General features: G+C 37.5%; 1 pseudogene; it reads left to right on the plus strand.

Annotated features, from left to right (window-relative positions):
- Window positions 1-441: 441 nt before the first annotated feature.
- The window catches only part of LOC127989976 (fibronectin-like), a 32766-nt pseudogene continuing 9185 nt past the window's right edge, over window positions 442-24022 (plus strand).

Here is a 24022-nt window from a genome sequence, read left to right on the forward strand (position 1 = left end):
TATACATTTCAATGCTGTCATGTATTTTAAGTACATTTGTATAATATATGTTAGTTATATTTGTGACATTGTTTAGTATTAAATCAAATATTGTTGTTTTATTATTATTTTCATTTAATAAAATGTATTTAAATAGGCCTAAATACTTATTATTAATAATATTAATATTGCCAACACTAATATAAATTTACACAGTAAGATCATTTAAAATATGTTTTATGTTAAAAGAACTTGTTCAGCTCCGGATAACTGTGAACCCCTAGATGACAGTTACCTGCAGACTTCCCGACACTGACGCAGAGACTGGAGAGGGTGAGAGAACCCTTCCCTCTCTCTCTCTCTCTCTCTCTCTCTCTCTCTCTCTCTCTCTCTCTCTCTCTCTCTCTCTCTCTCTACACTGGGTTGGATAAAATCCCCCTTTAAAAGAGCACTCGTCCAACATCAGCTGGACGGCGGAGGTTCAGGGGGAGGCAGCTGAAATAAAACCGTGCGCAAACTTAGTCAGCCTCTGCGAACCTCAGCGCGCAATAGAAAACACATTAACACACTTGTTGTCCGCAGCGGGTGAAAATGATCCGTGTCTTAGTAAAGAGGCTACTGCTCCTGCTGTGCATCGGGGGATCTGTCTACTGTATGCCACATTCTGCAGGGAAAGGTAAAAGACAAACGCAGCAACAAATCCGTCTGGACCCGGTCTACGAAGAAGCCAGGAGTTTAGCAATTCACGAAAGTAAGTTTTGAAAAAAGTGCACGTGCTGTAACAAGAAAAAAAAGTTGACTCTATATGTGTTTTATTTAGCCTATATAGCAATATATGTTAACGGTGTCTTTTTAACTTTAGATAGGTGCAACGAAAACGGTCGGTTTTATAGGATGAATGATCAGTGGGAGCGCCAGTACATGGACAGCACTCTGATCTGCACTTGTCAGGGGGCTTCAGGGGTCAAGTGTAAATCCAAACTAGCGGGTATGCGTTTTTATGATTCACTTTGATGCATTGAGATTGTTTAGATTTTGTTTTTTTTTTAATTTACTGCATGCGTTGTGAGTTCGCATGAATGCGCAATTACGCACGTAGCCTATATACACTAAACGAGTTGATAAGTTGATAAGCTTTTTTTTTTTGTTTGTTTTGTTTTTTTGTAGCCGAGGAGTCGTGCTATGACAAATTCAATGCACGCTCTTACCGAGTCGGAGAGACCTACGAGCGACCGAAGGATGGCATGATATGGGACTGTACCTGCGTTGGGTCCGGCAGGGGCAAAATTAGTTGCACCATTGCTAGTAAGTAAAAAAAAAAAAAAAAAAAAAAAAAAAAAAAAAAAAATATATATATATATATATATATATATATATATATATATATATATATATATATATATATATATATATATATATATATATATATAAATAACAAAGTCATGTTTTTTTTTAAAGATTTGTACATAAAAAATGTTCCCAATTACTAAACTGATCCTTTTCTTGATCCTTTTCTTTTCCTTCTTGTTTACAGATCGGTGCCATGAAGGAGGAAATTCCTACAGAATCGGGGACACCTGGACACGACCACATGACACTGGAGACTACATGCTTGAATGCGTGTGCCTTGGCAATGGAAAGGGAGAGTGGACTTGTAAACCAGTTGGTGAGTTAGTGTTTACCTGTATTTGCAAACAGTTTACAGGCTAATAGCTATTCCTTCAAATCTGTATAAAGTTGTTTCCAAACAGCTATAAAGCAAGCATAACTATGTAAGGTATTTTAAAATCAGTTGCAACACTGAATTAAATTACATTTCTCTGAAAGTTTGGGATATGCAAATGCAAATGTATATGTTGTATTTTTATTAACATGCTTGCATGTTTGTTTATTTATTTATTATTTATTTGCCCTGTAAATACTCTGGGTTTGTTTGTTTGGTTTGTTTAGTTTTTTGCTTCTGTGGTTGTGAAATTGCATGTGACTCTTTTTGGAAAGTTGGAATGCTATAGCATGCCACACCTGAGTGCACTGTAAAAAGTTTAACTATTATTTACTCAATTTTTTTGGTGAAACATTTTTACACTCAAAAAAATTGAGTAAATTTTAAAGCTGTGAAATCAATGAAATATACTGTTTAAATTGAGTAATTGTAAGTAAAAAAATTAAGTAAATCTGAGTAACTGAATTACTTTATATGAGAAATAAAATTAATTGGATATAATCAAAATTATAAAACACCACAACTGTAATTCTATGTAAAATAAACAAAAAATATTGAGTAGATATAATTGAAATATTGGATGAAATTTTACCCAAAAAAATGTGCTACGTTTACTACATGTAAAAGTGAATTTAACTTAATATCGGACTATAAATTATCAAAATGCTGCATTCACTTTTTTTTTTTACACCATTTACCCTTTATAATTAATATAATAAAACCAAATAAAGAAAGAAACACATTTTTTATTGAAAATTTATTTGTCAATTAAACATAAGACAAAGTCTAAAATCAACCTTTGAAACATTGTATCCATTTTAATATTCCAGTAGATTGCAAAAATTAAAAACTGTAAAGTAGCCATAAGGGAAATGATTAAACCTTATGAAACATTTCATCCATCTTAGTATTCAAGTAGATTACATGTAAAATACGATAGCCGTAAGAGAAATGACATCTTTGTTCCTGGTGCATACCAGCCATTTGCAGTCACACTCAACATTAAACCATAAAAAAATATAAAAGCAACACTTACATCAATATTAAAGGGATAGTTCACCCAAAAAGATGATGTTGTCATAATGTACTCGCCCCCCCGGGTTGTCCCAAATCTGTACGAATTTCTTTCTTGTGTTGAACACAAAATATATTTTAATGAATGTTGGTTAACAGATAGTTGAAAGTTGCCACTGACTTCCATGATAGGAAAAAAAAAAAAAAAAAAGTTTACTATGCAAAGTCAATGGCAACCTTTAACTGCGTTAACCAACACTCTTTAATACTTGGCTGAATGTCACGTCACTTCACTTAAAATATCTTTTGTGTTCAACAGAAGAAAGAAACTCGTACAGGTTTGGGACAAATTGAGGGAGAGTAAATTATGACAACATCATCTTTTGGGGTGAACTATGTCTTCAACAGAATTAATCAGATAACGGAAACACTTCCATCAGGAATACCCATTCTGTGGGATGACCATGAACCACTACTATGCAAGAAGATAATTTTTTAACCTCTGAACATTAACAGAGTTTTGGAGGATCCAGCTCAAGAAACAGTTTTTGGAACAACTCAAGTGAGTACAGGTCCTTCTCAAAATATTAGCATATTGTGATGAAGTTCATTATTTTCCGTAATGTAATGATAAAAATGTAACTTTCATATATTCTAGATTCATTGCACACCAACTAACACACCAACCAAATATTTCAGGTCTTTTATTGTTTTAATACTGATGATTTTGGCATACAGCTCATGAAAACCCAAAATTCCTATCTCAAAAAATTAGCATTTCATGAAAAGGTTCTCTAAACGAGCTATTAACCTAATCATCTGAATCAACTAATTAACTCTAAACACATGCAAAAGATTCCTGAGGCTTTTAAAAACTCCCAGCCTGGTTCATTACTCAAAACCGTAATCATGGGTAAGACTGCCGACCTGACTGCTGTCCAGAAGGCCATCATTGACACCCTCAAGCGAGAGGGTAAGACACAGAAAGAAATTTCTGAACGAATAGGCTGTTCCCAGAGTGCTGTATCAAGGCACCTCAGTGGGAAGTCTGTGGGAAGGAAAAAGTGTGGCAAAAAACGCTTCACAACGAGAAGAGGTGACCGGACCCTGAGGAAGATTGTGGAGAAGGACCGATTCCAGACCTTGGGGGACCTGCGGAAACAGTGGACTGAGTCTGGAGTAGAAACATCCAGAGCCACCGTGCACAGGCGTGTGCAGGAAATGGGCTACAGAGAAGCAGCACTGGACTGTTGCTCAGTGGGACAAAGTACTTTTTTCGGATGAAAGCAAATTTTGCATGTCATTCGGAAATCAAGGTGCCAGAGTCTGGAGGAAGACTGGGGAGAAGGAAATGCCAAAATGCCTGAAGTCCAGTGTCAAGTACCCACAGTCAGTGATGGTCTGGGGTGCCATGTCAGCTGCTGGTGTTGGTCCACTGTGTTTTATCAAGGGCAGGGTCAATGCAGCTAGTTATCAGGAGATTTTGGAGCACTTCATGCTTCCATCTGCTGAAAAGCTTTATGGAGATGAAGATTTCGTTTTTCAGCACGACCTGGCACCTGCTCATAGTGCCAAAACCACTGGTAAATGGTTTACTGACCATGGTATTACTGTGCTCAATTGGCCTACCAACTCTCCTGACCTGAACCCCATAGAGAATCTGTGGGATATCGTGAAGAGAACGTTGAGAGACGCAAGACCCAACACTCTGGATGAGCTTAAGGCCGCTATTGAAGCATCCTGGGCCTCCATAACACCTCAGCAGTGCCACAGGCTGATTGCCTCCATGCCACGCCGCATTGAAGCAGTCATTTCTTCAAAAGGATTCCCCACCAAGTATTGACTGCATAACTGAACATAATTATTTGAAGGTTGACTTTTTTGTATTAAAAACACTTTTCTTTTATTGGTCAGATGAAATAAGCTAATTTTTTGAGATAGGAATTTATGGTTTTCATGAGCTGTATGCCAAAATCATCAGTATTAAAACAATAAAAGACCTGAAATATTTCAGTTGGTGTGCAATGAATCTAAAATATATGAAAGTTTAATTTTTATCATTACATTATGGAAAATAATGAACTATCACAATATGCTAATTTTTGGAGAAGGACCTGTATTTGTGGGTCTTGGGATATCTCAAATCCAATGTGACTCCTGAAAGATGGCAGCAGGCTCTGCTGAGATTCCCAAGATTACATCGCTGACTGCCCCATCATTGTTTCGAAGGATGTAGATTTTTATGACCTCCTCTGCCAACTCTGCTTGTACGAAGACGGGTAGATCAGCTGAACCCTACAGGCAAATTTTAAAGATAACTGGTTAGAGCTAACATTCAAAACTGAATGTTACAAGAAAGTGACAAATACACAAAACAAGTAGCACCTGAAGAAGCAAACATTCTGTTGGACCATATGATAGGTAAAATCTCAAACAAAATTTACTAGGGGGAGGAGTTGCAAAAATTAACAGCATTCTTCTTAACAAGAGGACAGGTTAATTTTCTACATAGGGACATTTATTTTTAACAATAAACCTAGAAGAAAAACGAAAAGAGACCAACTGCGAGCTTCTATGCTGTAAATCAATGCTATAGGCTTTTATTGAGGTCTGCATTATTTCAACCAATTTCTTTATAAACATGTTTAATATTTAAGTAAAATGACTAATGGTTTTGAAACAAAAAAGCTTGTTTAATTGCACTACTTGAAAAAAATATGCATTGCATTAACCCTCACACTCAACCCTTAACCCTCTAAATAATTCTGTGGCTTAGTAAATATTACAGTAATATTTAACTTTATTAACTTAATAAAATCTCTGAATATAGTTTACTTGATTATACAAAAGATGGCTTTCCTGTAGCTCAAACAGTAGAGCGTCGGCGCTAGCAAAAATTGATTAAATTGTAAATGTGTACCTTGAAATGCAACGTAAGTTACTTTGGATAAAAGTGTCTGCCAAATGCATAAATGTAAACATATTAACGGACTAAAAATACAACAGTTTATCTAAAATGTACAGTTATATTTTATTTTTTCCACTAAAACAATTTAGTATTAGACTAAAAAATTGTTTATTTATAATACACATAATGTATTTGTGAAATTTCTATCAATTTAAGGATGGAAAATTAAACTGATCTGTTTCAGGGAACAAAAATATTACAAATAATTTCAAATCAAAATGAATATATTTAAACACACTCTTAAGAAATTTAGGAAGTTTACTCAATTAAAACAACGTACCCCTCCCCCAGCCTCCGCTGTCCTTCAATACCCACCAGGTCTGGATTTGTTACATTAAAAAGCTTACGGTTTTCAAACTTTTGACCGATATTGTATGTGATCTAGGTTTCAGTGCACTAGAATGATTTTACAATGGAGCAGGCCTTAAACTGGCTGACTCCCTAAGTTATAGTGGGAGCTGATTAAAACGCACCAGTCTATGTTATGTCCACACCATTTTAAATACTTTTGCATGGCGTATTTGTAGTGGTGATTTAAGAGCTCATACTTGAGTTCGTGTAGTAATTATGATGTTTTACAACAACGTGACAGCTTTTTACAAGAAAGAATGTTGTCATTTGAAAGTTCATAAATGATGTGTTCCCTTTTGACAAGCCACTGACCCCAAAGGGGAACCTGTACAAAATCGTTTTCCATTGGGCATGTATAGTTATAGTTGCTGGACCACGGTACACTTATCGTTAGACTTTCAAATGGCGGTTGAAATAAACGGTGATCCAAATAGTACGAACGTTAACCCACTCCAAAAAAAAAAAAAAAACTAACATACATATGGCTGCCCCACTAACTAACTTCGAAAACTACACTGTTATGTACACGTACACACGGTCAATGTTTAATCAACTTTTGAAAACATTATTGCAAATATACATAGTTATAAAAGGACTACGTTACTTACAGGAAATTCGAGTAATGCTGTTCACGTCGTTGCTGAGAAAAGGAGTCCTTCAGTGACAGGTGCCTCTTGTTTGAGCCGCGAAACTTGTTAAACTTCTTAAGATAACGCAAAATACAAACACAATTGTTAGGAAATCCTTAATAATTAACTTCTGAATTAAACATCACAAACATAATTAGTATTAGCTGGCTAAATTACATAACGTACCACAATATGAGAGGAGTGCGGGTCTTGCCGTTGCTGAGGAAAGCCGTCCTTCAGGTGACTTCGATTAAGCTACGAAACTTGTTGAATATGACGTAAAATACAAAGACAATTGTTAGAAAATGCTTAATAATTATTAACTTTTTAATAAAGTGTTACAAACGTAAGTAGGATTAGCTGACTAACGTTACTTACCAGGAGTTGTGAAGAGTATGGCTAGTCGACGTCTCTGCTGAGGAAAGCAGATTTTTTTTTTCCTGCGGAGCTGCACACGTGATCACTTTAGCCGCGAAATTTACTCAATTTATTTAAACTGTCATTTATTAAGCTGGAACTTTATTTAGGAAAATTGGTTGGAAATACTTAATAATTTTAGTTTCTAAAACAGATCAGTACAAGTAAATAATTATCAAATATTTCTATTAGAATTCACCAGAAATATTGAAGGTATATTAAAAATATAATTAGTTAGTTAAATACTTATTTATTTTCATTACATAAACTTAAATAATATATGTAAATTTTAGAGAAATTATTTGTTGGATTTTTAATTATTCTTTTTAATCTGACCCACTCAAAATATCACTTAAATGATTTCAAAAGATTTTATTAAGTTAATATAGCTCTTTATTTTTGTGAAATTTACTAAGCCACTGAATAATTTTTTACAGTGTGGTAGAAACAAGATGCTATATTCACTGTATCTTCACAGCGGAAGGTTGCTATGATGACACACTAGGATCTTCATTTGTGGTTGGTCAGACATGGCAAAAACCCTACCAAAGCTGGATGATAGTAGACTGCACCTGTTTGGGGGAGGGCAACGGACGCATCACCTGCACCTCTAGAAGTAAGAGCTTCCTTTCAATATTGAATGTGTTCAACAACAGTAAAAAAAAACAAAGAAAAAAACATATTTTTGTTGTTGGTTGCCTAGTATACGCCTACTTGTTTCTTAGGTCATGTTTTTTCCTCCAAAGAACAGCATTTTCACATGTCTCCTTTCATGACTTTGTTATTTCTATGACACACCCTTATTACATTATTACCAATGAGTTCTGCAGAACTGCAAGCTTCCTGTTGCTGGATGGGAAAATTACGGAAAATTACAGCATTCACTTTTCAGAGCTATTGAAGTTGGAGTAACTTGCAGTGAAAGGAAGATGAGTGGGTGAACAAACACTATTGAGATCTTGACTTCCTTCACCTGTTCTGCTTGGGAAGTGTCAGAAAACACTTCACCGTGGTCCTAAATAAAAACATCCTATTGAATTGTGATGGTTTGGAGGTGTTTCCCAAACAAGTGTTGGATAAACGAATGTGAATGTATCTCAGTAAAGAGGCTTTTCCTTATTTTGTTATGAGCCATGACCTTGACAAGTTTCACTGTGTTTTCCAGACCGCTGTAATGACCAAGATACCAGAACTTCATACCGTATTGGTGAGACCTGGACCAAAACTGACTCCAATGGAAACACTCTGCAGTGTCTTTGTACAGGCAATGGTCGTGGAGAATGGAAGTGTGAGAGATATGCTGCTTCCCATGCAACAACCGCCATTGGTAAGTATACAAAATCTTCTGTCAAGTGAATGAAAAAGACTTAAAAACCATTCCAATTTTCAATACTTTTTTGAGTTAAGGTTTACAGGATTAAAAGCCAAGGTACCACGTTTATTAAGTTGTAGGAGGAAATTACTATTATTGTAGATTATATGTAGCATAAGTGTGCAGCAGCCCAAATATTCGTTACAGAAATCAAAGGAAGCCTATTGGAATAGCTGTTGTAACAATTCTGAAAGAATCCAGATAGAAATTGAAACAAAACATATGACAAAATATAGATCTTAAAAAACATACAGTGGATCACATACAGTGGATCCTAAATTCCCAATACAACCTGTCCTCCAACCAATACGCTCGTATAGGTCGTTTGTCCAAATCCCTGAAATACGACCCATCAGGGCGTATACTACAATTGCGCCCCTATTGGCAAAAGGTCGTTTTCATATTAATGTTTTGTACTCTTTTATTTGCACTCTGATTTGTGTTTCGTGTAGCTCAGTTGGTAGATTATTGCGTTATACCTTGATATGTAATCAGGGGCGTAGCAACCGGGGGGGACGGGGACACACAAGTTTTACATGTTATGATTTAACCTATTGAACCCGTATGGACCTCGTCACGTCGCGCCGGATTCAGTGTGTTAAATGCTCTCCTAATTGTCACTTTGGATAAAAGCGTCTGCTAAATAAGACGTAACAATATTATTGGTTTCTGCTGTCTTTTGTTTGTCTACGTGCTGCTCGCGGAGTAAAATTATCATTTCACAATAAATCATATTTGTTTTGCAACGAATATCTTAAAATACTTTATCAAATTTTATTCTTTTAATTCATAACTGTTACTTTATGTCCAAACTAGTCTGTAGGAAAGGCAGGCTGTGACGTCACTGGCAGAGAGAGGGGGCAGTTGCTCAACCTCTCCAGAATGTGTACAGGTGAGATTTGTATAAAAAAAAAGCAGATTGACTATCTTAAGCTGCGGTAGGGAACTTTTGACGCTCTAGCGGTTAATAAACAGAACTGCTTGCGTCTTGCGGAAGAACATCATATCCGGAAATACTTCTCTCTGTCTATGTCTATGAAGAATCACAAAGGTACTGGGTTACTCCTCCGTGGTACCCCCGAAGCAATCTAAAATAGTCCGAATATAAACACTTATTATAGGTGCACCCTAGTGATTCAGGACAAGCCAAAAACACGGTTTGGAAAATAGATTCATGGTGTACTCGCTTATTATATACATTTTTCTACATTTTGAACACAAACAAAGTTACGGACCGCAGCTCTGATTGGTTGTTTTGGTTTTTTACCGGGAGTGATGTATTTCTGCAAATGGCAATAGGACCACTGGGAGGAGCCAGAGGAGCTTGATTTTTTCACAGATTATCTGTCTGTTATTTTTCATAAAATGTATGTTGTATAAAATTACTGTAGATGTAATCTGTATACTCATTTAACACCTGTTTTTGTCCAACTGTTAAAAAAAAAGTTATTGTTCAAATGTAGTGCAACTGAAATATTGTAAATATCATAAAATATATTTATTTCATAAAAAAAAAAAAAAAAAAAAAAATTATAGATGGTCTCCCATTGGTCTCAAAGTCCTGCAGTATTTTTAAATTTCGAGTATGATTTAACAAAAATAGGTTCCTGTAAGCTATCATGTCATGTTCCCAAATTTGAAAAAGTAAAATGCCAAATGGTATTCTATTTAGAATTTATTATGAACATCAGCTTTGGGTCAAATCACCATACAGCTGTCCCCCCCCCCCCCCCCCCCCACTTTTAAAATGGCTGCTACGCCCCTGTATGTAATCATGGTATCATGGGTTCGATCCCAGGGAACGAACGTGCACGAAAATGTATATGCTCAATAAATCAAAATTTAGCATGATTTTTTGTGAGGGTTAAGTTTAGGGGTGGGGTTAGGTGTGGTCATTCGAACGAATAAACCAACTAGTAAAATATGTAGGAAGTACTGTAAGATCGGTGTAAAAAGCCCACGTATTTCATTTAAATAAACGTGCGTTTTGATTGATAATGACGTTATACGTCGTTTCATGACTATAGACGCAACGCGATACTGTCATTATTTTTAGGCCCTCTAGAGGGTGCTTAACTTTAAAACGTAAATATAGGTCGTAATAAGGTGCTTGCACAAACGACCTACAGTATATGCTTGTTTTTTGTTGGAGGACAGGCTCTCCCAATAGGGGCATTATGGTTACACATAAGGATACATTTCTTGAAAAAAAAAAAAATCCAATAGGAAACCTCTTTATACTGTATATAGATTTTTGCTATAAGCTTCGACAGCTCATCTGCTGTGTTTGTGACTAGGTTCTGGCTCTTCCGTGGCTCATAGAGTTCCACAAGTGATGGACCAAGTCAGTGTCCTGTCAGAACTTCTTGAGGAGGGCAACTGTAAAACTGATTCTGGTGTGTACTATTCCAATGGTATGAGCTGGATCAGAACTCAGGGCAGCAAGGAGATGCTGTGCACTTGTGTTGGAGGAGGAATCAGCTGCGAGGAGCAAGGTGATGTTTACTTATTTCAATTAAATTTAGGAATTCAAGGATATTTTTGACACTTATTATGTTAACCAGTTCTTGAAAACTTTACGTGCATGCTTTACGCCCTTGTTGAGCCTTGAAGGTCATGTGACTAGTGTAGGTTTCAATTGTTTTTCACCAATTTCTTGTTGTTTTCTACAACTTATGTGCATGAAATGGCACCAAAACAAACTAAATTTGTACATTTGGAAAATTTGTACATTTAGGCATTTGGCAGAGGTTTTATCCAAAGTGACTTACATTGCATTCAGTTTACATTTGTACAGTTTGTGCATTTCCTGGGCATCAAACTCACGAGTTTGCCATTTCTAGCCCCATACCCTGTTGTTTAAGCTATAGGTAAAAGGCCTAAAACAAACTACTTTGTCTCAAAGTGATTCTCTCCCAAAAAGTAGGATGAATATAGAAATTTCCAAATGTTGGTGTGAAATGAACCCCTTATTTCTAATGATTGAAACACCCCTAAAGCCACTGATAATGTTGCTGTCTTCTTGATTTACACAGATGGACAGTCCTTTGCTTATGGTGGCAACTCTGTTGGGCAGCCATGTGTGTTCCCCTTTGTTTTTAATGAGAACACCCACTACTCCTGCATCTCTGAGGGCCGAACTGATGGGCAGTTATGGTGCAGTACCACATCTAACTATGACAGCGATGGCATGTACTCATTCTGTACCCGGAAGAACCGTAAGTGCATTTAAGAACATTTTTCTTTATGCACCTTGAATACACCAACTTGAATACACTAGCAAAATGCCCAGTTTATGTTGGTTTCGACCATTGCATGGTCTTTCTGATAAAACTGGTTGACCACGGAGGTGAAGCCTTGATTGAAACCAATACATTTCGTGGCATGGTCTTTTTCGTGAAGTAATCAGTTGAGATTCACTCTTGATTTGTCTGATTGTTCCTGTTTTTGGACTTTCAGAGCTTGTGGCGACTCGAGGAGGAAACTCTAATGGGGCTCTGTGCCAGTTTCCCTTCAAATATAATGAACGCAACTACACCGACTGCACTTCTGATGGCCGTCGTGACAGCATGAAGTGGTGTGGTACCACTACTGACTATGATACAGATCGGAAATACGGCTTCTGTCCCATGGCTGGTGATTATGCTTGCTTCAGATCAAATTTTCTCCTTTTACTGAGCAGTTCTCCCACAGCAGTACTGTCTTTGTTTACTGCGATACAAATGTATTTCCTTTATGGATAATGGCGGAAATAGCCCCTGATAGTGGAAAAACATTTTTAGCTTAAAAATTCTGCACATTGAAACCAAAGTTGTACAATACTGTAAAAACTAAAAGATTTTGGCACCTTGCTGCATAAGGCCTTAATTGGTCTTTTATATGCTCAGGCCATGACACTCAGTAGACTGCAAATTAGATCTCTAGATGTATTTAAGAGCCATTATGGGAGCTGGAATTTTGTAATGGGGTACTTATTTGTGGCTTCAATGATTGGGTCTATGGGGTCCGCCCTTGTCAGGGTTTTAAGTCAGGCTCCGGTCTAGACCAGGCATTGTTCCTTGCTTATCTACAGGGAGAAGTGCATTCAGAATAGACATGCTTGTTGTAAATATTTTGGTTTTTTTGCAATCATAGATGCACTTTCTTCATTTTAATCCAGCTCATGAGGAAGTCTGCACCATTAATGACGTCATGTATCGTGTGGGTGACGAATGGGACAAGCGCCATGACACACTCGGTCACATGATGCGCTGCACGTGCCAGGGCAATGGACGTGGAGAATGGAACTGCATTTCTTACACTCAGCTCAGAGGTCAATAGATGTTCTCAAACACACTTACAGTATCTTATATATTTCAAAAAGTAGTTCTGAACATGACAATAGATGATTACATTATGAAATAGTTTTTAAATTATTTTCATTTATTTTCATTAAATAGTTTTAAATTAAATTAAACTAATTTTAATTGAAATAGTAAATACATGTATGTATACACACACACACGCACACACACTTATGTACTGTATACTATACTATAAATATATTCCTTATATACACTACTGTAAAAGTTTGAGGTTTGTAAGATTGTTTTTTTTAAGTCTCTTATGCTTATCAAGACATTTATAGGTTATGCATAAATTATACATTTATTTGATAAAAAAAAATCACTAAACAATGCTATTGATATATATAATTTATCTATTTACATATATTTTAGTTGAATTATCAGCTTCACCTCTCCAGTCTTCATTGCCACATGGAGTTTCAGAAATCATTGTAGTATACTCAAGAAACATATTTTTTATTGTTATAATCCAAGTTGAAAATGCTTATGTTTAATATTTGTAGGAAACTCTGGTGCATTTTTGAAAGATTTATTGATAAATAGAATGTTTACAGCATTTGTTAGAAATAGTATTTTTGATTAGAATTATAAACAATGTAAAATACCTTACTGCCACTTTACTTTTTCTAAGGCAAGTAGCCTCAGATAATATATAAAACTATGTCTATGATCTACTTACAAATTAAAATTGGGAGTATAGAGGAGGCAGATCTCCCAAAATGCTTCTAGATCTCCCTTTTTTGTTAGTAATAGTCATTATAAAGTTTCTCAAAAAATCTTCTCTATTTTAGATCAATGCATAGTAAATGGACAAACATATGATGTGAATGAGACCTTCGAGAAGCGTCATGACCAGGGTTACATGATGAACTGTACATGCTTTGGCCAAGGTCGGGGTCGTTGGAGATGTGATGCCATTGGTAAGCCAGCAATCTCTAATTCTGTTGCTATGTGGATGCCTTTGTTCTGTTTTCTTTTTTTACCCTTTTTCTCAAGATGTCAGAACTTCCCTTTATACATACAAATATGTTTACAACATGAATGGCTCATGTTTCCTTCAATTCAAATCAAACGGACTTGATTTAAACAATAGTTTTTGTAAATGTTGAAATGAAAGAAAGACTATTTTTACTTTCTCTACACAAACCATTTATTCTTTCTCTTCAGACCAGTGCCAGGAACCCGGGTCCAAGGCGTTCTACCAGATTGGCGAGACATGGAATAAAGTCATCCAAGGCGTCCCATATAGATGTTCCTGCTATGGCAATGGCATTGGGGAACTGGCCTGTGAGCCTCTGCAGTCTACTGGTATGATATCTCAACACTTTGCCAAGAATTTAAAAAGACCTAGCAAACAGAAAAAAACCCTCTTTTAACAGTTGATGATGCTTTGTCATCTTTGTTATTTTGTAGTTTGTTTTTTAGTAACTGAGGCTGTCAGGCTTCAGCATAAAAGTAGCCATATGTTAGCTTTATGCAAGGAATTAACGGTTTATCATTATAAATCCTGCCTTGAGCACCACAGCATTAGAGCCCTTAGAAAATGTAATTTTTGTCTATGGTTATGGCTCATCTGTGCAAAATAGCAAATGTGATTCTCAAATAGCACTTATAGCTTTTAATACCATGGTCTGCTGTTCATTCGTGATTCTGTGCAAGCAAATGCCCTGTAGGAGTAGCGTATAATAATGTAAGACAGGTTGCCTTTTGTTAGCTGTGTTGGCCTTTTTTGAGGAAAGTGTGAGCTGTATTTTTATGACCTTCACAGAACCAAAAAAGATCAGCCACAATATGTACTCAGACCATCTGTAAACGATTGGCTTTAGCGCTGTATATTGAAGGTCGTACTTTCGAAGGACACAGTGAATTTGTATTTGGGTTACCATCTTACCGTTTTGTGTAATTTTGGTTTGACACCATAAAGGATTGTGTATTTTCTTCTAGAGCTGAAGGGGACTTCATTGTGTTGAATTGCAATGAAGGCCTGGGGATAATAAAGGGTAAAGTGGGTGAAGAATGTTATGGCCGGGTGTGATTTTTAACACCACACCCATGCAATCATCCTCCAGACAGTTTTTTTTCTACCCCTCACTTGACAAACTGGGTTATTTTCCTCCATTTTCAGACATCTGGCCAGACAAGATTTGTTTGTCTTATCCAAACTTCTTTTCAAATTCTTGATATGAAACAGACTGTTTTCAAAGACTTCTCTCCTTTCTTTGTTTTACTTTCCTTCAGACTGAGTTTATCACGTTTTACATATCGTATTAAGTACAGTGGCCGAGTAAATAGCCATTACAACATGAAACTATCTAATCAGACTGTTAATCATACATTTTTATCCTCCTTCTCAAAAGCTCCTGTTCGGGTCATCCTCACAGAAGCTGGAAATCAACAGAATTCCCATCCCATCCAATGGAACGCTCCCCCATCTCTCCACATTACACAATATATCCTGAAGTGGAGAGTCGTAAGTTTTTGTCTTATGAGGATTTTCAGAGGTGGATTTTATGGTGATATTGGTTTAGTTACAATTTATGTCAGTAAGGAAGATTCCAGATTCCTGGGATAAGAGATATTTTGTCCCTTCAGTGAATGTTTGTGTGCCTCTGTCAGCAAGGGATGATTGCCTATGCTAAAAACATATGATGATATTTCATCACACACATAAATAAGCCATAGTCCTTGGAGTTTACTCTTCGCTCTGACATGATGAAACATGGACATCAGTGTTAAGTTGCAAATTATTTATATTAACTAAAAGAAAAAGGGTTTTGAGATTTTTTACAATTATTATTATTTCCTGGCAGGGCATTTTAAAAGCTGTGTTTGGACAATATTTTATTTCTGCAGGACAAACTACATTCAAACAACCAATCTCATATATATATATATATATATATATATATATATATATATATATATATATATAAAAAAAACTTAAATTTTCTTAATTTTAAATGTCAAGAGATCTTTAACAATCCAGCCCTTATCAGAATACCCACTCATTGTTACATTTGTCAGCTATTTCAAGACATGTAAAGAAAGCAGAATCTAATTGTTTAACATATGTCCATATTCAAGTTTTACCGCAGATTCACCTGCTTGAACAACTTTGGTGATTTTAGCTTCTATATTTTTCAGCATATAACAATTTCCTTTCACAGAAAAACACACGTACACCGTGGAAGGAGGTCACCATTCCTGGGCACCTCAACTCTTACACCATTGTAGGGCTTAAACCAGGTTTGACCTATGAGGGTCAGCTGATCAGTATTCTACGCTATGGACCAAGAGAGGTCACTCGCTTTGACTTCACCACTGTGTATGGCTCTTGTACGTAGATTTTTATTTTTTCATGTTCAATTTTTATAATTTTTTTTGTCATAGAACGTTTATGTTGAAAGAAAGCAAAAAAACCTTCATCATTCTCTTTTCTGCAGTGGACAAAACAGAGGGTGAGACCACCCAGCCCCTGCCAGTAGTGGACACTTCAGAGTCCATTACCGAAATCACCTCCAACAGCTTCGTCATCTCCTGGGTATCTGCATCTGACACAGTGTCTGGATTTAGAGTGGAATATGAACTCTCTGAGGAAGGAGCCCAACCACATGTGATTGGTGAGTATAGTCAGTGACATGCCACTTTTTAAAAAATGAACAGGGGAATTTTAATGCTCAACATGACTGAAATGAGAAGAAAAGCTAAAGAAGCTACATTTATAATACCATTCTTATCCAATTGGAATCATTTAAAAAAAAATTGACTTTATAATTACCCTTTTCTCCCCATAGACCTCCCAAGAACATCTACATCAGTAAACATCCAAGATCTTCTGCCTGGCCGTAGGTACAATGTCCAAGTTTTTGAAGTCAATCCAGATGGAAATACAAATCTCATCCTGACAACCACTCAGACCACTGGTAAGACGCCCATCATCATGCACAGGGTCAAAAATAGATTTTTTGAGAAAATGTAATAGCCATTAAGATTTCTTACCAGGCATGAAACAGTATTGTGCACTAATGAATATGTTATAGATGTTTTCAAACAGCATTACTGACATGATTATTTTGTTGCTCAAATTTCATTGTTGTGTTGATGCTAAGAACGGGTTGCCTCTTCAAAACAAAATGTACCTCATTTACCTATTCATCCATTTACAGAACATCCAGCCATGAGGGTCAGCTGAATTCAAATTAATTGTCTGTTTATTCACAGCACCTGATGCTCCAGCTAATCATGAGGTCTCAAATGTACAGGAGAAATCCATCACCATCAGATGGTCTAAACCCCAAGCACCTATAACTGGTGAGTAACATTTGTGCACCAACATTCATGTATTAAGACTGTCTTGTAAAGTTGCTTGACGTTTTGTTTTTAGTACATCTGATAATGTATGAATGTGGAATTATCAACTATTTTTTTTGTAATGTGTGCACAGGCTATCGTGTTGTGTACACTCCATCGGTTGAGGGCAGCAGTACTGAGCTCATCCTCCCTGAGACTCAAACATATGTGACACTGGGTGACCTACGACCCGGCCTGTCATACAATGTCAGTATATACTCAGTGGAAGACAGATTGGAGAGTGAACCTTTGGTCCTACAGATCAGCACTGCTGGAAAGCAACAGCCTGGTAAGAGTTCAGAAGATCCATTTTGGGATGCTTCTGTTAGACAGATATTGTAGAAAGTGACTGTAAATTATTGGGAGTATTAGGCATGGTGCAGGTGACACCTCCCACTCTATTTTTTCTTTTTAATAGCTTATTGCTACCTCTCTTGTTTTCAGTTCACAATTTGTATCCTTACCTCAGTTTGTATCAAAATGTTTTATGCTCAAACACACTTAGCATTTTATGTCTGCATTGGAGTTCGTACAACTTTATTAAGAGCAAATTACTCAATTTTCTCTAAGCTTGTGAAAGTGCCCAAGTTTTTCATTCATGTGCAAAGAGGTCTGCCAGTTCTCTGACATTTCACGGAGAGAGCAGACTCTAGCAAATGCCTAAGCTGGGAGATCTAGTGCTTTCTCAGAACCAAAACAACCTTATAAGGATGGACTGGGAAGTTTTGAGGGTGTCTCTTTGTTCTCGTCTTTCAAGTTGAGGTCTTTTTACCAAATACACACTTCCTTATGAGAACGGTCAAGTCTTTGGATGATTTTGCTTTTCACTCTTAAGGCAAATAGAGCACTATTTTTGAAATCTACAAAAGTATTTAGTGACGATACAGACATTCCTGACTAAAATATTTAGTAGTACTTGATAAATCAAGCATCACCATTTCTCTGGCTTTTACTTATTGTTAGGGATTTGAACACTTTTAATCCTAGCTTGCCTGAAGTCTTGTGTTTACATATAATTCCTATTCTCCCCTTGTAGTAAAGCACTGGAAGATAATTTTGTGATTTTGCTTTCTATTTCATTAACAGAGGAGATCCAAGCTCCCACAGACCTGCAATTTTATGAAGTTACCGATGCCAAGATCACCATCACCTGGACTGGTCCTCCAAATGAGGTCTCAGGATACCGTGTAACTTTTGCGCCCGTAAGCACAGATGGCCGGACACAGAGACCCCTTCAGCTTCCTGTGTCGCAGAATGCTTACGCTGAACTCACACACCTGCAGCCGGGCACACTCTACCGCTTCCATATTTATGCAGTCAACAGAAGAGTGGAGAGCGAACCTTTGGTTGGGGAGAAATCTACAAGTTGGTCACATTTAAACTATTAATTTTCTAAAATGCAACTAACAACAGATGGTGGATTCATGTGTAACATAGTAACATTTATATTATACTGTACATACCATCTTGGTCAGCTTTTCACAACATTTCCTGTGTGAACATCTAGTCAACATTCTCATCCCGCAGAGCCTGATGTCCCTACCGACCTGCAGTTCACTGATATCACTGATGAAAGCGCTCTGGTCATCTGGTCTGTCCCCAGAGCTCAGGTCACAGGTTATCGTCTCTTCATCAGCACGGGCAGCTCCAGCTCCAAACAGCTGAGGATCCCCGGCCATGAATCTCAATACAAACTCAGCGACCTTCAGCCTGACACAGAGTACATAGTCACCCTGCACTCAGAGCAAGGGAACACACTCAGCGAGGGTGTCACTGATGCCTTCAGAACATGTGCGTGACCCCTTTCCTTTCTCTTAAACAATCCAGAATTGTGCTCTCCTGTGTTCATTTGGTAGTGCTCAGTTTTGAATATCCTCTTTATTTGTTTTTGTTCACCAGCTCAGCCAACGGGTAATGCTCCTCAATTCACCACAGAAGTCACCGATATTGCTATTATTGTTACCTGGACCCCAGTACCACGATTCAGCTACAGGGTATAAACACTATATTTAGAATTTGCTGGTTGCACATTAGCAGTTTCTTGTGTAAACCTTGTGAAAATAATGCAACTACATTGTAAATATTACATATTGGATGGCACGTAATAGAGTTTGCATACTGTTCTCAGGAGCTGTAAGTGTGCTGCCCACCAGCTTTTTATGGCAGCTGATTTTAAATGGGTACTAGCATCTCCACGTTGGTCAATAAAGGTCATAGATGGAACACTAGGTTGCCCTAGTCAAAAGTTGTTGTTCCAAAAAACATATTCCATTTCAACCCTGCACCAGGGTTTTACCTCTACATTCCCAGAAAAGAAGCTCATGTATTTTCCCTTTGACTCAGTGACTTGAATCATACTGTATATTAATTAATATGTGCCCTTTTCTCAGATGTCTGTGAGGCCCAGCCAAGGTGGTGAAGCTCCCAGAGACAAGACCTCTGGCGAAGGCACTATTTACATTTCTGGTCTGACTCCAGGAACAGAGTATATGTACAGCTTGCAACCCTTGTTCAATGGCAGAAAGCGTGGGAACCCAATCAAAAACAAAGTTGTGACATGTAAGTTGTGACATTGTCTAAAGGCTTTAAAGATTTCAGAATGCAAATGCTTAGTTTTATTTTTTACTAGCAACACTAGCTACTGATAGATCTCTGCTGAAAGAGATTCAATATAATATTAATACAGACACTTGTAGCCTGTAATACAGGGCTCAAAATGCTAAGTACATTTTCTAAAGTTGAACTCCTCTTTTTGCTGTCACATTAGCCCTATCCCCACCAACTGACCTGAATGTGGTGTCTAACGCTGTCACTGGTGAACTCAATGTCAAATGGACCAGAACCAAAAGTCCAGGTAAATATTGACTATACACTATATATCCTTGTTCACCCGTTCTTTGAAGGTTGCTGGTTGTCTATTTATGTAGGCTGTATGTGTATGTGCCCGTTTCAAACATTCGGGTTAATTTTGTCCCATTTTGGGAATTATCTGTTCTTCAAGTCATCCTTTTCTCCCTTTTTTCTTTGTCTGTTTGCTCATCTTTCATTTAATAATAACTGTTTGCATGTACTTTTATGACTTGCTAATTACAATATTAAAAATATATATATAAAACATAGTTTATTGGACAACACCATTGTATTCTTTGAAGAAGCTACATTACATACAAATGGTATCTTTTTTTATACTTGCAAAATACCCTTTATCCTCTTCAGATATCACTGGCTACAGAGTGACGTGCACACCAGTCAATGGGCAGCGTGGAAATACTCTAGAGGAGTTTGTTCGAGGGCATGAAACCTCATGTACCCTTGAAAACCTAAGTCCTGGCGTTGAATACAATGTCAGTGTCTATACTGTTAAAAACCACCTGGAGAGTGAGCCTGTCTCAGCCACCATCACGCAAGGTAAGACTCCATCTGTAGTCAACATGTACAGTAATAACAAACCTAAAGGTAAGTTCAAGCCATGCTCTGCTGGATCAAGACCACCATGACTGATCCAGAGAATCACCTGATTACCGATATACAGATTTAGAAATTTACTTTTTGAAGACACCCAGTCTAAAACATTTTTGTAAAGCAGTGTTCAGTTTGGCGTATATGAGTGCCAATTGTTGCTTTAAAAGTATATATGAATAACAGGCTGTTGATCACAATGCATCTGAAATATCAAGTCAAGTCAACGGGTATTGTTATAATCAGCTTTGTCATGGTAATCTTAACTTGCTCTGCTTATATTATTACTATAAATAGACCCAGCCATTGCACCAATAATGGACAGTTAAACGGCAACTAACTAGACCTATCATAAGTTAAATATAGTATCAGGTATTAAACCCAACCAAGAGATGACTTCCTCTGACTTCAGTTTTGCTATTGTTAAATAGAAGGCTAAGAAGTCATTAAAGGAACAAACAAGCACTGAATAGGAACAACAAGCACCTCTAGACATCAAGTTATTCCCACAAGACATAATGTGGTTGCCAAACCTCCATGTTCTGTCTATTAGTTGTTAGTTGTTAGTACTCAAGGCCACAAAATGGTGATAACTCGTGGCTTACAACTCATAGGACTCCAAAATGCTACCAGTCTTCAGCCTTTAGCTCAGTCTCTATCCTTGAGCTATATCTACTACACCATATAATCCTGCTTCTACTGTAGTTGCCATCACAGGTCTCCTGCAAATATCCATAAAGAAAGCTGCATTTAATATATTAGAAAATTGAACTTTTCAGAAAATCCAGTCATTTCTTTTTTCCAATAAATCCTTGGTTTGTTCATCTGTTTGTGCATCATGAAATAATTGTATAATTCTCAATAAGCATGGCTGTTTCACCTTTTTAATGTTTGAAAATATCTATAGAATTTGATAATTGCTAGAAAAGTTGGCGCTTGATGCTTTCTCTTTTTTTTGCAGTATGACTAATTCAAATCAAAAGCCTGTTTATTTCCCATTATTGTGTGCATGTCGTCTGATGATTAGCTATTTGCAGTTTTTAGCACTGATGGCATGAGAACAATAAATTGCTTCTTATCTTAATTAGTCATTGACACTGCTTCTGTGTGTCTTGACTTCTCTCTCTCCCTTTCCCATAAATGCAACTTTGTTAACTGATTAAAGATGTGCCCAAGGTGGGTGATCTCAGCTTTGTTGATTTCACGGATACCACAATTGGAATTAGATGGACCCCACTTAATTACCCGGCAGTTACTGGATACCGTATTACAGTTGTTACAGCCGGCCAGAGTTTTCCTATTTTTGAGGATGTGGTGAACTCCTCCGTCAGCTATTATACCATTCGTGGACTGGAGCCAGGCATCAATTATGACATCAGTGTGTCCACCATTACAGATGAGGCGGAGAGTGTGCCCTTGGTGATCACACAGCAAACCCAAACTGGTGATTTATCCTACATAGTTACATTTCAGAGTGCGGTGTTAAAAGAAAAGGGAAAGGAATGGAGAATATGGATGTAAACGAGAGGCTGAGACCATCATCCCTCAACCATCATTTATTCAAGCCACTTCATTGGATTACTTCTTAATCCACCTATACAAGATTACTTTTTGGAATAAATCGTCTTCTTACTTTAGAATATTGATGCATTTCTAGGAGTATGTTCGTTATTTGCATTCTTTGAGAATGCATTATGATAACTTCCACTTGGCGGGGTATCATATTGTTTGTATTTATTGTATTCCTTTTTCATGTTAACAAAAAAGGTGAAATAACATACTTCTTAGCTATTTATTTTTATGCTGACAAACTTTTGACTTTTCATTTATGTCATTATTGTCTCTCAATCTCCTCTTGTTAAGCTATTCCAGCCCCCACAAACCTGAACTTTGCCGAGGTGGGCTCAGAATCAATGCGTGTGTCATGGACTGCACCTTCTGTTCATCCATCTGAAATTAGTCGCTTTGTCATCCGCTACCATCCCACAAAAAATGATGATGACAGTCAGGAAGCCAATGTAGGAGGTGGCACCAACAGCTTCCTCCTTCAGAGTAAGGGTTTACTAATGCTTTCATTCAAAGTTCATTTCATCCATGTGCTTACAGTCCAAACACATTTTACTTGCTGATTCTGAATTTTCTTGATTTAGACTTGCTGCCAAACACAGAGTATCTGGTGAAATTAGTGTGCGTGTATGACGACGAAGAAAGTGAACCTGTAACTGGTGTTCAGAAGACAAGTATGTATCTGGACATAAGAAATGGTTTTCAATTGATAGTTTTCTGACCACTCTCTGTTCTGATTCTGTCAGTTTCTCCACTTGATTTTGTTCCCATCATACACACAGATTTGGACTCCCCAACAAATCTGGACTTCTCGGATGTCTCCACCAACTCATTTACCATACACTGGATGGCCCCACGTGCCGTCATTACCGGTTACCGCCTACGCTATCAGCCAACCAGTGGTGGGCACACTAAAAACGAGAGACTTCCCCCGACAAGGAATTCTTTTACACTGGTGGACCTGGCCCCTGAGACGGAGTACACAGTCTATATTTATGCTATCAGTGGCAATAAAGAGTCTCTACCACTTACTGGAACACAAGCAACTGGTGAGAAGAAAAATGTAAGATTTGTTTTGTTCATTTTTGTGAGGTAACATGATGTGACTCTTGTTTCTTCCTGTAGTCTCTAATGCTCCCACTGACCTAGCTGTGACGTCCTCCACTCCCACTAGCATCACAATCTCCTGGGATGCACCTGAAGTCACTGTACGCTACTATAAAATCACACATGGTGAAACAGGTATGACAAATGGTTTTGCAGTGTTTTTGTGGTGTGGTGTGGTGTTCTGTTGCTGTATGTTCACTTGAACTTGTAAATGCAGTTGATTCCTTGTCATTGATCCTCAGGTGAAAGAGATGCACCCAGAGAGTTCACTGTTCCAGGAACACAGTCCACTGCCACCATCCAGGGCCTGCGTCCAGACACCGATTACACCATCACACTGTATGCTGTGACAGGCAGAGGGGACAGCCCAGCCTCCAGCACACCAGTCATCATCACACACAGGACTGCAGGGGGAAGTAAGCACTCGTGCTCAAGACATATGTATCTATTATAGTTTCTGACCATTAGCTAACCACATATTTCTTTGTGACTATATTGTTTTTTCTCCATTCTCAGATGTTCAATCCCCTTCAGATTTAGATGTTACTGATATTCAAGACAATGTCTTGACTGTCCGCTGGAGCCCAGCTAGAGGCCCCATTACAGGCTACAGAGTAACAGGGATGCCGAAGGGTGGGCAAGGTCCTACATTCTCTGAGCTGGTTGGCCCTGGTGAGACATGTCTTGATCTTTACCTTTTTCTCAGCTTTTATTGCTAAACACAACATTGAAGCTGATTTG

The sequence above is a fragment of the Carassius gibelio genome, chromosome A1, assembly GCF_023724105.1.
Source record: "Carassius gibelio isolate Cgi1373 ecotype wild population from Czech Republic chromosome A1, carGib1.2-hapl.c, whole genome shotgun sequence".
In the NCBI taxonomy this organism is placed as follows: domain Eukaryota; kingdom Metazoa; phylum Chordata; class Actinopteri; order Cypriniformes; family Cyprinidae; genus Carassius; species Carassius gibelio.